The sequence below is a fragment of the Manis pentadactyla genome, chromosome 5 (genome assembly GCF_030020395.1).
Source record: "Manis pentadactyla isolate mManPen7 chromosome 5, mManPen7.hap1, whole genome shotgun sequence".
Classification (NCBI taxonomy): Eukaryota; Metazoa; Chordata; class Mammalia; order Pholidota; family Manidae; genus Manis; species Manis pentadactyla.
Window position 1 is genome coordinate 79632416 of NC_080023.1, and position 16586 is coordinate 79649001.

Genomic DNA, 16586 nt, shown 5'->3' on the forward strand with positions numbered 1-16586 from the left:
AAGGAGGAAATTAATATTTGAGGATAGGTGACAAAGTTATGGGAGAAAAAAATACTTGGAAGTTATTAGATACCTCCCCGAGAGACAGTTGGCAAAATGGCTGACTTAAAAAAAGTTAACTATTCCAAGTCTCTTGAAATACTGAGGACTAAATTTATATTTACTTCCCTAGAAAATGTTTCAACACTTTAAAGATTTAGCAAGGAGACCACAAAGTAATAGACGTTCTATACTTTTCCAAAGTAAACACTACTAACTGTAAAGTTTCATCAAGTACAAAGGCAAGGCTTTTCTTTTTGTTAGCTTTTGTTTGCTTGTTTTTCAACAGTTTCAAAATACTTGAAGAAACGAAGCATTTCATTTCCCTAGGAGGCCCAGCTATATGTTTCAGGGCTCCTAAACTCCCCGTCCAGAACTGCAGGCACAATTTGATGTGTATGTGTATTTTTTACGAGGTGTGTCAACGTTTTATCAACTTCTCAAGGGTGTCAATGGCCCTAAAAGTTTAAATCCACTGCACCAGATCATCTTCGGGAGCCCCTTCCCGCTCAACGTACAGCAGTTCCACGGATCTTTGTTCTTTAGACCTAGGTTTGTTTGAAACCCCTTCTTCCACATGACCGAGAAAGCATCTGTGAATGCAATCGAATCGTTGCTCGGAGAAGCGGGCTAAGCTTTGGCAGCCCACCCTCGATGCGGGGCTGTGCGAGGGCGCGATGCAGCGCAGCGCCCCGAGTCCACTCCCCATTCCTCGCACGGGCAGCGCGCTGGGGCAGCTCCCAGCGCGTCGGAAGAGTAATCCCTCCGCTAAGTGCTTGGCTCTCAGTCTCCAATCACTAGTGGGAGCTGGAGAGGGCAAGTGAAGAAAAAAAAAAAAAAATCCAGAGGCAGCCGAGGAGCAAGAGGGGAAAAAGAAGTCCCGCGGCGGCGCGGAGTGGACGGTGAGCGGCGTGGAGCGCGGAGTTGGCTCCGGGCCTGTGCGGGCGCCGGGGCGGCTCGCGGAGCGCGGGGACAGCGGCGCTGCGGGCGCCGGTGCGGGAGCGCAGCGGCGGGTGAGGCCCCGTCCCGGTGCGGAGGGGGGGGTTCGGCTGAGCCGGCGGGCGGAGGGGGGCGCGGCGGGCAGCCCGGCGCGCGGGGCGAGGAGAGCGGGCAGCTCGGCGGTGGCAGCGGCGGGGAGGTGTCAGGCGCTGGCCGCCCGGGCTTTGTGCGCGGGCTGCCCGCCCGGGACCCCGGCCCTCGTGCAGGGCTGGCGGGGAGTCGGGGGCAGAGGCAGCTGCGGGCGGGACACGTGCTCCGGAGCTGGGGAAGGAGGGACCTGACCGTGGGGCAGCCCGGGAGTCGCGGAAACGCGAGGGAGCCTGGCGGACCCGGGGGACGCAGAACCGCGCAGGCAGGACCCGCAGGCGCCCAGCTCCGGGCGAGCCACCTGCCTCCCGGGACCCGGCCTGGCGGCGGGAGAGTGCGCTGCGGGCTGGTCCCGGAGAGCTGGGCTTGGCTCTGCCCCTCTGCCGGGACTGTCTCCTCCTGGCCTGTATTACTGTCTCTGGCACGCTCTTCCTCAGTGTGCCCCCCCTTCCGTCTTTAAACCCCCATTCTCTTTCTTTTTCTCTTTCCTACCGGCTCTGTCTGCCTCTCCCTCATTCTGTTTGTGTCTCTGTCTCCCTCTCCCTACCCCCTTCTCTTGTCTCTGTCCCTCCCTGTCTCCCACACTCTTTCTGTCTGTTAGAGGCGGACTTTCTGCTCCTTGTCTCACTGTCTTTCCTTTCCTCAGTCTCTCGCTTTTTGCCCCCATCAACCCCACTCGTCTCTGTGTCTGTCAGGGCTCTATGTTTCTGTTGGTCCCTTGCAGTGTTAAGAGTCTCAGACATTAGAGGAGCCTGCAGAAGTTGTCTGGTGCGGTGTCTTACTCCTTGAGAGCCACACCACTGCAGCCCGATTGAGAGTCCTTCGTATTTGCTCTGCATAGAATGGGAGCACTGTGGTTTCCTTGAGTTGTTAGGAATTGCTCTTTTCTTAGTCACCTTTCCACCAATGTGAGGTCAGTGACTGAGCAGCCACAAAGGTGCCAAGTGAAAGGAAACAGAGAAGAGAGCTGCTTAATTGCCTCCAACATATAAAGCGAATGTACCGAACCTATCTGCAGTGAAGCAGAACCACCTGAGAAAAGGTTCCTGATTTCTGGAAAGAAACACAAAAGGCCCCATCAATAATGAGAGGAGTCAGCTGAAAAGTATTTGAAATAATTTGAAAAAGCACTTATGGAAATTTCTTGGTATACTAAACTGCTGTCAATGAATATGTATTTTTTTGCATATAGTTCCAGGATCCTAGTGACAGCTCTCCTAATTATTGTTTTGAGAAAATGATGGGAAATGTCCTGTGTCAACTGAGGCATTTGTCTTTAAGAAAATATCTAGTCTTTATACTCGTTTATTTACGACTTTACACTCTAGTGATCAAGAAGAATTATTTCTAACTGCGAAGAAAATAGGAAAGGAATTGTCAGTAATTTTAAAACATGAGACATTCCAGAGATCAATAATTTCTTTGGAAAACTAACTACAAGGATATTTTGAAGGATATTACATCTTAGTGAAATATGTAAGTTATTACACACTTAGATCATTGTGTGATGCAAAAAAAAAGGTGGTATGCTGTAAGCAAATCATAGTGGTGGTGTTTTTTTAATGGGAAACATAGCTGGGAAATTAATTGCTCTGATTTTCAGTGTTTTCTTTAGTCATGCATAATGTACCTTTGTTTTTAGCAAAATATGGCCTAGGGCTACAAAACTTGATACAGTGTGTTATTTGTCTGATCTGAATTACCTTTTAGAAAACCACCTTTTCCTTTTGGTCATAAGATATAAGTTGATATGATCTCATTACTCATGTGCTAGGGTCTGCTGATGAATTTTAATGGCACTGACTTGTGATTTTAAATCAACATGTTAGTTTGTGGTGAGTTGAAAATCTTGATTTATGTCATGTTAGTGAATCATCATTACTTATAGTGATTTTTATAGGGGCTCTGCCACCTTGTCTGCCCGGTGCTGCACAGCACTGAGCCTGGGCAGGGTTGTCTGGAATTCTCTGTTACACTGTTGTCCCTGAGTGACATGCTGCCTCTGCAGTCACAGTGTGTTCATGTATGTCCTTCAGAATCTTCTGGTCGCTAAATAATATTTATTAAAAGGAAATTGACTTAAGGTTTTCCTTATAAACTTTGAAAACTGTGAGATGGCCTGATAAGTTATGTTTATTGCAGGAAATACTGATTTTGCTTGAAAGTGTAACACACCTTAAAATGTGATACTTTTGGTACACATAGCACCCTCCCCTCTTCCTCAGCACTGAGTTCATATTTATCATTCAAATCTAAATTCAGCTGTCACTACCTGTAACCTATCAAAGCCATTCCTAATTTTCACAGGCTCCTCCCCTCTGCCTTTTGGGGTTTTGTGCACACCTCTCCATGTCATTCATGTAGTTCAGTTCCCCTCTCTGCATGATTACTTGCTTGGTTCTGCCTCACCAAGGTGTGAGATAACGTGTTCCTTTTCTTTCCTACTCTGAATTTGAGATTCTCAGCACAGTACCACATACGATACATGTCCAAAAAAATCCTGAAGGAGAGTTGGTTGTTTTCCAATTTATCTCTAACTTGTAATACTAATTCTTTGTAGATACAGTCGCTCAAAGGATGTATTTTAGCCTGGTATAATATGATAGGCTGAGGGATGAGAGAGTCTTGGAAAGCGTATCATCACACACATTATTGTTAAAGACAAAGAAGGTGAGGCTTAAAGAGTTTGAAAACCATGCTCAGAAATAACCAGTGAAGGCATTTGGGTTATGGAGCTGAGACCTTGTGCTCTTTTCACTGTGACTGAGTTCTTGTCCCTGGACACGTGCTTGTTTATAGCACTGTGTTTTCACTGGAAGTGGCTTCGTCTCTTATTAGAAGCTAACACTTATTATCTAAATTCTGAAGATTTCTTCTCATGCCAGTCCATACAAGTCATGCATAAAAGTTATCAGTTTCCAATAACTGGTCATCATTTGTTACACATGTGCATGGAGGTAGTTATTTGTATTTTAAAACACTGACTTCTAAGTGCTCTCATTCCAGGTGCTTTTGTGTTAAGCATCATGCAGAGTGCTGGGTCATCATCGGCAGATGGATTATTTCTACCTTCCTAGAGGATTTAAGCTGTCTGGAGTTAGATTTTGTCCTCTATACTTTTTTGAGTATTGAAAGGGGCTAGGGAGCAAAGAAAGGAAGTTTGAACCAGATTAGAGGCTCTTTTTGAAGTTGTTCTTCAGAGACCACCAATTTAACTCCCAGAACAACTGCAAATTCATCTGTTTTACATAGCAGACTTCCCTGTGAGCCTTTGTTTGAAAAAAGGCTAACAGTTTAAAAAAAGCTTGATGAGCACCTCAGTGGATGTTTTCCAATCTCCCAGTTCTTGAATTTCATAATCAAGATAATTTCTAGCTTTTAAATCTGGGTGTCTGGAGGATGGTTGATAAAAGTATTAAGGCTAGAAGGAGATACTGAATTTGCCTTAGAGACACCAATTTCAGGTTTCCACACACTAAATTTATGATGGCAGAAACTGAAGTAGAAGTCTTGAAATACAGAGAAGCAGGCACAAATTCAGGGTAAGTAGGGGCCAGAGCTAGAAGTGCAGGTTTAAAAGTTATTCACACAGAATTAATAACTAAAATCGGGGAAGATAAAATTTTTAGGGATAGAGTGTGGAGCAAAAAATAAATGAAGATTTAGGTGTGGACAAGAGGGACATTTTATGTTACTTGTATTTTTTAGGTTTATCTATACAGTATAAAGACAAAAAGTGCATAATTTCCATCAGTCAATAGTCTGTTTTCATGATTTTTAGAGCCTCCATTTATATGCCAATGATCTCAATTACATTCATTTTTACTTACGTGTTTGAGTGCCCACTGTCTGCCTGGCATTCCTATCTACTTTGGAGACACTGCACCCATAGCGACACAAGGTCCTTGCTGTCATTGAACTTACATTCTACAGAGTGGAAACACTATGGACTGTTAACAAGCAGGAGTAAGGTCATTTCCAATAGTGAAAATTGCCAGTAGGAAAATAAGACAGGGTGCCATGACAGCAAGTGACTAGGGTTACATTATGTGGGGTGGACGAGGGAGGCCTCTCTAAGGACATCTCTAGAGGAGAAAGAGCCAGCCCAGTGAAGACCTTGGAGAACTTCCTGAACAGCGAGATCAAGGCTGTCTCTGTAGCAGCAGTAAGATGGGTGCACACTGGCCAGTGTGGCTGGGCTTAGGCAGCAAGGGGAAATGGTTGGAATGAGGTCAGAGAGATAGCCAGGCCCGTGTTATGAGTATTTGTATTCGACGTACATTTCACTGAACCACCATGGAGGATTTTAAGCAGACCTGAACAAATATCACTTAGCTTGTCTGTCTGTAGTGAGCAAGAATGTCTGAAGTGAGATGATGTGGGAGGCTGTGGAAGGTTCTAGATGAGTTTGGTGGCTTGGCTAAGGGTAGAACCTGGGGAGATTGATCAGACCTTGTTCTTATCTCTGAGTAAGAGTCACGGAGTTGAATCATTTCACTTTGAATTGATCTACACAGTAGCAATCTATGGTTCGGCAGTTGCTTTTACTTTTAAATTGCCGACCTCCACACTTCACAGTTCCCAGGAGTCACCTCTTCGCCTTCCTTCAGGTGTCTCCTGGGCAGCAAGCTTCTTGGCCCAGAGGCCGCAGTATGTCCAGGGAAGTGTGGTGGCAAGACTTACTAGGACTCAGAGTGACCTTTAGACTATCTGTGCTTGCTTCTTTCAAGTAGCATCTCTTCATTTCATTTTACGTAAGGTTGTGTTCCAGTTAAAAAGGAAAGGAAGCAAGTCAGAATTCCTCTTTTCAGGCTTAAGCGAGATTTTTCTCTACCCCTCAGCTTTGAAATCTTTGCATCTTTGCCGTAATGTCTGTATTGTTAGATCTGAATACCACCCCTCAGTGTGTCCCAGTCCTTTGCAAAGAACTAGTATAGGGTAGGCATTCAGTGAGTCCCTGGAGCACTGCAGATACTATCTGTTAGAGACCCAGAGTTTGGATTAAGCTGACTTAATTTTCCCTGTCTTTCAACAAGGGTATGGCTGCCTGTGCCTTCAGCTTTAGAAGATTTTAATAACAAGTTCGGCAATGATTTTTCTGAAAGTCGTATTTACTTACTGGCTGAAGGAAAAAAGATACAATCCAATAGATCTCTTTATAACGTTTCTTGCCTAACTGTCTTGAGATAAACATTGCAGTCATTTTTATAGCAGTTAGATAGATACAGACTTAAACAAGTACAGACACATCTGTCACTAGTTAATTTGTTGATTTATGAATCTAAAATGATTCCAAGGAAGTCTGTAATGATGGTGCCTTTGTCTAAATCAATCTCTCTATGGAAATCAGTGAGTTTTATCTAACTACTACACTTTATAACCATCTATAAAAGGTACTAAATTATCATCAATTCTTTTTTTTTGAAAGAAGCTACTATATTGTCCAATAAACACTTAGCAGTAATAACACACATGTTGGGGTATTATCCCCAAATCCTTTTATTACAGAATGCAAGGCACTGCTCAAATGGGGTTCAGACAACGTGGCATTGCTTTACTTTTATGTTAGCAATTCTCTTTCCCTGTTTTAGATCCTCTTCAGTTAGTCAGGAGTCCCTTCTGTATCTGAACATCTTCTCTTCCTAACTCAATTTTACTAACACCTTAGGCATATTCCCACTGTTTTCTTTGTCAGATCTGTTCTGTTTGCTTCTCCAGATCCTCTCAAGCCTTCTGCCTTATGCTCTCTGCCCAGGGCAATACCTGGTGAAGCACTATGATTTCCAGATGGCTTAGGTCACTGGGGGAGCCCTGCAGGAGATTAGAGGGAGGGTGGAAAAAGGACATTATCCTCTGGCTGCTTCCCTGCTGGACTAAGTTAGCTGCCTGGGTCCCTGCACTGGAGGTCACTGCTCACCTTAAGGTAGCCTCCCTTATGTCACTCTCTCCTTCCAGATCTCAGTAATCTCTGGAATAGCTCCTCTGCTTTTACTACCTTGATTTACTGCACAACCCTTCATATTTTTTTACCTCCTGTCTATACTCTATTAAACTGCTTGTTTATAAATTAATCATGTCAACTTATCTGAAGTTGTAACAATTAAGGCCCAGTTTTCTGTTGATTGAGTTTATGAAAGTTGCCTCCTCTTTGGAGCTTCCTTGGATTGGTTTAAGTAGCTGGCCCTCTGACCTCTGTGGGACTTCTGCTTTCCACTCCAAATTATAAATATAATATATATTGTATGTGGCACTTCTATCTGTGCCACAGAGGCATGGAAAATCTAAGTTGCTATGTAAGTACTTTTCTGTCAACCAGTTTGTTGGTTTAAACTTTTTACTAATAGTCTGTAACATTATTACTGATAATGTAACCTTCTGCATATGAAGTTTGGTTGTTGCATTCACTCTGTTATTCATTCATTAATGCAATGCATAGTTACAATCACTATGTAGAGCCAAGCACTATGCTAGGCATTGTGGATACAAAAAGGCAGATGTTTGCTCTTATTTGGGATGAAGATCGCTGAGGGGGCAGGAAATAAGTAACTAAACATATTATTTACAAATCCAGTTTGGGATTAAGGCTGTGACAGCAAGTCATGGTGCAGTGGTAGAGTACTAGAAAGGACTGTCATTTGCTTCTGTGTCTCAGTTGCATCATCTGTAAAATAGAGATAACTAGAATAGAGATCTTTTGATGGATTTGTTTGAGGATTACAATAGTGATTATTTGTAAAATAGTAGAACAATGCCAGGCATATAGTAAACACCACAGAAGCATATGACAAGTAAATACATAATCAAGGAAATCTGGGAATTGTCAGTATTTTTTCAAATTGCAAGCCTTCTTGGAGGCTTTAATTCTAATGTGCATCGTGAGAGTCCCCCACAAGGGGTGTTGGAACATATATTTTTCACTGCATATATCAATGGGCTAATGTTCCTCAGAACACACTTTGGGAGAAATTGATCCAAATGTCTGACTAACCATTTCACCTGAAAGGTGGATCATCCTCGCCACCAGGACTTGTTCCTCTGCTGGCCCTTCCTGTCAGAGGGTAGGAACCCAGTTCTGGTATTTTTCTTTTTTTCCCCCTCTTTTTCTTTTTAAGGTAAAGTGAATGTTTTTGTTCACTACTCAAAGAAAGACTTTCTGCTACTGTACATTTGGGTAAACCCTGGGCCTCTGAGTCTCTCTCAGTGCAAGGTTTACAGTATACAATATTTTCTAAAAAGCTACTTATTGTCCTTTTTTCTAATAATAATACATATTCATTGAAGTGAAATTGGGAAATATAGAGTACTATAACAAAATGAAAATCACTCCCTTTTGTACCATACAGAAATAGTGACTATTAATATTTCGGGTCACTTTTTCTTTACAAAATTGGGAACATAATATAATATGGTTTTCTGTCCTGCCTTTCTTTTTCACTCAACTTTATTTATATAATTCTCAATCAAAAGCATTCAGTGATTTCTGGCCTTCAGATGATTGGTAATCTACATTTCAAAAGAGCTTCCTTCATTACTTACCAAATTCTGTGGCCAGAGACAATATGAAAATAAAATGGTGTATCTAGAATGAGTTTCTTTCTCATTTGGTAATTGAAACCACCTGGTAAGCAGTTGGCAATTCTGTTTAAAAGACCTGGTGTAGGTGACCTCAGGTTGCTTCATTTTTATGAATCATTCAGTGTTCCAGCCAGCAGCCCAGATGGACGCAGAAGAATCCATGGCCAGGCTGCTTAGGATGCATTGCTCACTCATCCTGAGTGACTGTGAGTGAACTTCTATGATGTTGAGATGAACTATGAAAAGGTATCCAGGGAGACCTGAATTATTCCGAAGTATATTTATTAATTTAATTTTTAAAGGATTAATCTGTTCCCTGCATTGAATTAGGTAGGTTCTAATAATATAGGGAGGACAAGCACTGTTTCTAAGTATTTTATCTTATGCTGTAATTTTGAGTGGGAAATAATACTGCATTTATATGGCAGGACATACTGTCATATAAAATACTGATGGGTGTAAGTTTTAGTCTGTTTACTTTATAAATGATGGATGCTGTAGTGATTAAAATAAATCTGCTCAGTAAGTCCTTTTTCACCCAAAAGTTCCTCCTCCAGCTATTGTGAATCTTCATCTCATTCAAGATGAAATCAATCACTCTTTAAAACACTTATCTTAAACATCTGTAGCAAATGAAAATATTTAAACTCTTTCTGAAGAGGAAAGCCATGCTACACTGTTTAATTGAATTAAATTAGCTTTTCATGGAAATTTACCTAGGAGCTGTTTCTGGGACCAATTTGGAAAATGATCTTGTATTCTGTGTCATTTATGTTTGATTATGTTTTTCTTAGTAATTCTCAATGGGCCTGATTCACTTCTTGCTTCACTCAGCAAACCCGTGTGATTTTTGTAGTCAAATTAGGCATTTCCTACTGCAAAATTATGCATATTTATGAAATAATGCATACATCCTCCTTAAATATGGATGGTGTAAGAAGTTCTTAATTCTATAACAAAATAATCTGAATGTTTTCATTTTAGCATTCTGTAGAGTGTGTTAAGGCTGGGTGGGGTACAACAGTCATACATGAATTATGTTCTTCCAAAAAATTGTTTTATAGAATTTAAGTTTTGACATCTTTACTAATAAAAGCAGGGAAAATTACTTGTAAAGATGGCTGGTACTTCAGAATTTATTATAAATCTACTGCCTTTAAACAATCTATTTTCAGGTACATGGAAGATTTTGCAGACTGCATTTTCTGCATTCCCTTATTGTAATCTGTTGTTTTACAAAGTCATGAAGAAATGGAAAAGTGCTTAGAAAATTCAGTTTTCAGCTTTTTTAACTTTAAAATGTTTCCTTTGCAATCAACACTGTAGGGATATATTTTATGTGGTTGGTACAAAAACTATAACTTGATGCCTTTATTTCTTGAATATGTCATATTTAGCAGTTTAAAGATATTTAAAACATGCATAACTTTTTTAAAAAAAACCTTTGTTGTAAGTGCACAGTCTGAATGTTAGAATGGCATCTGTGTTTCTCCTCAGTCCTGTGAATACACAATTGCTCATTTTCATTCTCTCACTCTCCACCTTCCCACTTTTTCCTCCCTCTCCCCTATTTTCTCCTCTTTTCTCTCTTCCTTTTGCACTTGATTTGGAAACACTGCTTCCTCTACCTCTTCTGATCCAGAGAGTGTTAAAATGTGCTCATTTCTGTGATCCTGAACCTCTAGAATATTTCCAAGGTCATTACTAGCTTTAGGAGTTTTGACTGATGGGAATTTTGACCAAGTGTAATTGGAATAATGATGTGGTGTTCCGTAGACATAATCTTAAAATACTTTAATGATATTGTGGACTGATAATAACAGCAAAATGTTTTTTTGCTATAAAATCACTAATTATATAATTTCACTCAAAATATTTTTGTGAAATGTCCATGTTTTAAACATTAAAAAATGTATTCTCTTGGCTAAAAAAAAAAAGCTAAAAATGGCACACTTATATAAAGTACACTGTAGCCATTGGAGCCAGACAGTTTTCATCACTGATAATCAAAAACCTATAATTGTATTACACAGGCTTTCTTCATCAAATACTGTTAGCTCCTATTTTATTTGCAATTTCATGAAGGCTGACTTGCCATGAGACTGTATACTCCTTTTTGGCTCATTTCCCCTAAACCTGGGAAGGTATAATGAAGTTTAACAGTATTTTTACATTTTTAGTTTTTGAGTAATATCTTTCTTACAAATGGAAATATTAAATGTTTATACAATATGAATGAATTTGATGCCATATGTGTCAAAGAGATAATCTAGTCTTGGTCTAAGAAGAAAGTGTTTAAAATCACAGATGATACACTATCAAAAAGTAAATGCAGAGCACAAATAGACTAAAATGGGAAAGACAAATGCTTGATGAGAACATTTATGAAGTGCCAAGTTCATTTGGTTTATTTTTAGGCGATGCTATCAGGGAATTTGTTAGGGAAGACTAGGACTGGTGTTCCACAATTTCACTTTTAAAAATGTAGTGTTATATCCTTCAAATGTTTTAGTTTTCCTCAATATAAGCCACTGCTCTCTTTTTGGAACTGATTAAAATTTAGTTTAACTTCTTGGCTTTATATTTTATTCTTCAACTAAATCAGACACTGTAGTTGAAGTACAGCAGCGATTCCTTAGCTCTCTGTTTGCCTTGTCTGTACTTTCCATTGTTGTATAGTGTTTATGAGTCTTGACATTGCTAATATTTCCCTAGAGCCTTCACCTTTCTAGACTGAAAAAAAATGGTGATCTTTCTTGTTTTTCTTCATTGAGCTGTACTGTGGTCCATCTGATCATTTGTTTTTATTTGCTTAAAGTTCCCTTAGCTTCTAATCCCCCCTCTTTTATGGGGGGGGCGTGAAATTAGAGTTGGAATATTTTCATTCAGTAGCACTTATTTTTGGAATGCTAGGCGGTGTTAGACTAGAACTGCATGTAGTATTTCAAGTAAAGATGAACTGTGGTTTTAAGTACGATGAGAGCCACATTTTTTTTTTTTCTGGAGTGACATGGTGCCCTCGTGAGCTTTTGCTGGCCTTTAGAGCATGTTACTGTAGTGACTGGTAAGCTCCTTTGTGTGGTAAGTAAGGCCCATTCTCCTGAGAAGTACAGTCTGTGTACTTCCTCCCCTATGTATGTACCCCTATAGTTTTCTGCTTTGAATCTTATTTGATGTTTTTCTCCTAGTAACTCAGAGTTTTGGAAATCTTGTAGGTTATCCCATTGACTTGGCATTTCACATACTGGAAAAACAGTATCTTTCACAGACCTGGAAAATTTAATCTACATTTCCTTTTCTACATCATTTGTAAATATGTTAAGACCACTTCCAGCATCTTCCCTGTTATAGTTTTCCTGCTAAAGTAATGCCTTTTTTCATTGTTGTCTCTATCTCAAGTAAAAGTTCATATAATCTTATGGTGACTTACTTCATTCTAATAAATTTTGTGGTAGTACCTGCTCAAGGGCTTTTTTAAAAAGTAGAGTAGATTATATCCACTGGTTTCTCCTTTGAGTTTCCACATAGCTTTTAATTTTCCAAGGCCTGATTACCCCTAAACGGAATCAAAGCTAGTCCTTCCCTCCCCATTGCTTAGTTCTTCAGTGACCTTATACTTTAGCATATAAAGACCCCACAAATTTGCCAAATTGTCAAGAAATAATTATAATACTCAAATTTGAAAGACTGTGCATAAAAGATGAAATTTAGCATTAATGTGGGGGTTGAAATGCAATTATATATAAGTAGGCAAAGAAAGAGGCTACTGTGTTTGAGTCTTTCCTGTGTTCTGAACAATGTGCTATATAAATGGATCATGATTAAGATAGTAGTGACTATCATCCTCATTTTACAGATGAAGGAATTTAAGGCACAGTGAAGTTCAGCAAGTGGTAGTCCAGAATTCTAATATAGGACCATCTGATTTAAAGTGTGTGTTTAAATATTGGAGACCTATGAGAGGCAGATATTGTGTTAGTGATGATACAAAGATGACTGAGCCCTGTTGGCCCAAAAAGCTTGGAATGTCTACTGAGGGAAGGGAGAGATCTATACAGAACAACTGTATGAGGTGGTGGTGGCCTGTAGAAGGTGCTGTGAGAGCCTAGAGGAAGGCTGATCATTAAAGAGTGTTCAAGGTGAACACTTGGGTTATTGATCATATTTTGAGAAGAGAGATGGATGAAGAGAGAAAAATGTTTAAAATCTTTGTAAAAGTATATTATGAACCTTAAATGGCATAACTAATCTTTCTTTCAGTTGTGGAACATTTTTATACAGAGAGCTCTGTCAGTGTCTTTTAGAACAGCTACCACAACTTTACTGAAATTGACTTCCATTTGGTTCACCTATTTGTGTGTGTGTGTGCATGAGAGAGAGAGAGAGAGAGAGAGAGAGAGGAGAGAGAGAAAATATTTTAGTGAATTTGGGGAATCAAATAACTCAGGTAATTTGCTAAGAATACAGAGATACAAATGATGAAAAAAGTCACTTAAAGTTGATTGGCTTATCTGAAATCACATTTTTTAAACATAAAAAATCATTTTGAAAGAAACATGGTTAATATATACCTAACAGGAAACATTGGATTGTGGGGTTTGGAAAAGTTCAGTTGTTGAGAAGGACCACAGCGTATGTACTAAAAACACAATAAAAACCTTTAAGGAAAATTTGATCTTGAAGCCTTTTTTGAATGATTTGTCAGAATGTGCTAGAGTGAAATGAAATTACTACAGTGGTTTTTCCAGGTTTGCAACCTGCCCAAACTGACGTCTGCCAGACAGACAGTTTAGTTCATATCTTCACTCAGGTCTTTTCTAGAAAGAATCATAAAACCTCTTCTTTATTTTAAGTATAAATCCATTGTTTTTTTTGCAGGATAAAATGCAATGGGGTCTATTGGCTGTGACCATGGAGTTTAGCTGAGGCTGAATTTTATAAAATTAAAGAAATCTTTAGTTTCCAAAATCACCAGGTTAAATGTATATTTTATGTGAGCCAAAGTGCTATATGGAAGGCAAAGTTCAAAATGGATTTAGGTATTAAAAGTGAAATGGTGAATTAGAAAGAATTGATATTGTGAGTAGTATATACCTATATGTTAAATCAGCATGTTTTTTAGTCCAATAATCATCATTTGATTTTCAAAAGAAGTATAAATATTACAAAAACATACTGAGCTCTAGTATAATTTGCAACAAATAGAAAGCTTCCTTAGTGACTCCCTATATTCCAAAATACAATTTTTCCATTATGGAAAATTATATTTATGTTGAACATAAATAATCAGATATTTGCTCCACTAATGATCCAGATTATTTTAAAATCATGTTACTGGGTTTAACTATGAGACCTCTGTTCTGCGACCTTGTGGATTCTGGAGGCTTGTTATGCATGTCAAGGGTATTTCCTTTTATTTGTTTTAATTTTACCTGCCATTTAAATCATTGAATGACCCTTTATAATTTCGTTATGAAACCATATAATAAGGAAGGACTAGTTGATTATTTTTTACTTGAACTTTCATAATCTCATATAATTCAAATCTTCTTTGTGTTCTCATTTCTCAGGTCAAATAATTTCTTCTTTCGCAATTGCTCATCATAGTAATGGATGAAAGAGAGTAGTATGTTTCAATACATTTGTTCTTATTTTAGCGTTTTGCATAGTTCCCTTCTTCAGGGGAGGAGGCCAGTAGTTTGTCGAAAAGAGCACACCGCTGGGAAGCAGGAAAGGCCACAGTTTTGGAACCTTGGACCAATCACTTACGTAGAATTTGGTCAAACTCTCTGAAATGCCTGATTCTGTAACCCAAGTGGACAAATCTTACCACAGTTAATCATTGTAGTATGGCATTAACTTCTGTAGACAAGGTACCATTACTGTTTCATGTTTGTATTGTATTTTTTTCTCTTCAGGTGGTTTTGGTATTTCAGAGACAGAAGGTTTACAGATTAAGTCCCTTCCAAATCGTACCACCTCTGAGATTTTATATTCACATGGGAGACTGATCATTAAAAATCATATAATTATACTGTGCACCATTTTACGTGTACTTATAAATCCTTTACTTGGGGGTCACACATAATTTGGGTTAGGAGGAAGTAATTCTGCAATCAATACTGTACTCCTTTCTTTGAATTATTTTCTAAGAACTTTAAGACATTTGTTGAAAATGCTTTTTTTTTCCCAAAGTGAGATTCAGTTTCATGTTTAACTCTGTTGGATTAAAATGGCTAATTTTACTAGAGACACAATATGAAGAACATGTCAGCAATATGATAAATTAGTTTTTGTGATTGTAACTTTTCACCAAGGAGTAAGAGAGAAGTTACGTATGCCTTACTGGTTACCTTTGTTTATGTGACTCCTCATTCTAAGTATTCTCTTTTAAAACCTCTTTTAATAAAAGGCCAAAACTGAACTAAGTTAAGATGTGCAGTCAAACTGGTTCTCTCAGAAACTAATCCTATTCTATTTTTTTTTCATATTGTTCTAGAATTGGTTTAATGTTCAGATTTCTTTAAAATGTCCAGGCAACTTTATCTTTTCTTATTACTTTCGAGTTAATTAGTAATTTTTTAAGAACTTTATTTCATACAGCAGTCAACTCTTTTATTTTTACATGTGTGAAGGTTTCAGTGGTATTTCCTAGATTATCCATAGCAAATTTTTAATCCTAGTATGCTTCTGTGCAACCTTTCCCTATGGTATGTTAGTATGTATTGAAAGAACCTATAGTAACAGGAAAATTATACTTATCAAGATAAGTAAAATAAAATTGAGAAAAAAAATTACCAAAGCCCCTAAAATTTCATCCTGGGGCATTAGATGTTATTATAAAGCAGGAAGCCTCCACTGAACACTATAGAGTTGCTTGTTTTGCATGAATTGTTTGCTCTTATGAATAAGGGAGGCAAGATCAGGAAAAAAATATGAGGAAGGCTGAAAATATTCTTGTCCGTAGCAAATGGATTTGTGTTTTGGTACCAAGACACTTGAATCAGAAAGGAGAATGTGAAACATAGTAAGGCAGATTCCCTTCATAAGGACACTTTTCTTGGAAGTTGGGTTGAAAATCAAAAATAATATGCCTGATCACCATAATGTCCATATATCACTTGATTTATGAATTTCTCATACTTTGGGGGGGAGCCAAAATTCCCATTTTGATTTTTTCAGTAAAAATTCTATTCATCCCATTTCCCTGGACTCATTTTTTTCCTTTTCCCTGCTTGTACTCTGTTCTTCAGTGCTCTGTCCTCTATCAATGTGCAGTTACTAGTTCCCTGAATCAGTGTAGTCAGCATTCTCACCATTTTAACTGCATTGAATACCAAAAACTGTCTTCTGTTCCTTTATTTTTCCACATATTACACAATATAGAACACAACACTCAAAAGACGCTTGGTCAGTATTGATTGACTGATTGACTTTCCTATTTTGTATAGTTCTGTTCCTTATTTCCTTTGTAATTGTGGAAATTTTCACTTTGAGAGTTTCACTTTTAGCCTTAGGATTTTTAAAAAATGTGTCATTTGTTGTACTTGTTTTAAAATACATTCTGGGACATGAAATAGGAAAAAAAAATCTCTTCTGTATTTTGACTAAAGCCAGTGAAGATGTTCTCTGCTGGACTTGGGAGGCAGATACCTGGGTTTGTATCCTAGCTCTCCCCGTCAGTGTCCTCATCTGTAAAACAGGGATTGTAAGAGTACCTAATTGGTGAGGATATTGTGGGAATGATATAAGGTACTTGGAAGTCTGTCAGGCATCAATAACTGTTCAATAAATGTTCACTCTTGCCTTTTATTTTAGATGTCTTTAAGTGGCATTGGCACTCAGCCTACTTAATGAGGTGTGTGTGTATCTATGTGTGTAATATA

At 38.7% G+C, this 16586-nt stretch overlaps 1 protein-coding gene across 4 annotated transcripts in view; it reads left to right on the plus strand.

The window, feature by feature from the left end:
* Positions 1 to 773: 773 nt before the first annotated feature.
* BMPR1B (bone morphogenetic protein receptor type 1B) overlaps positions 774 to 16586 on the plus strand; it is a 392832-nt gene continuing 377019 nt past the window's right edge. Inside the window, exon 1 of one of the 4 annotated variants that reach the window (XM_036914083.2) lies at positions 774 to 941. The gene's annotated coding sequence lies outside the window, so the exon portion shown is untranslated. Of the gene's footprint in view, positions 1053 to 16586 lie in introns of all 4 variants that reach the window. The other 3 variants (XM_036914082.2, XM_036914080.2, XM_036914088.2) reach the window with 3 other exon arrangements.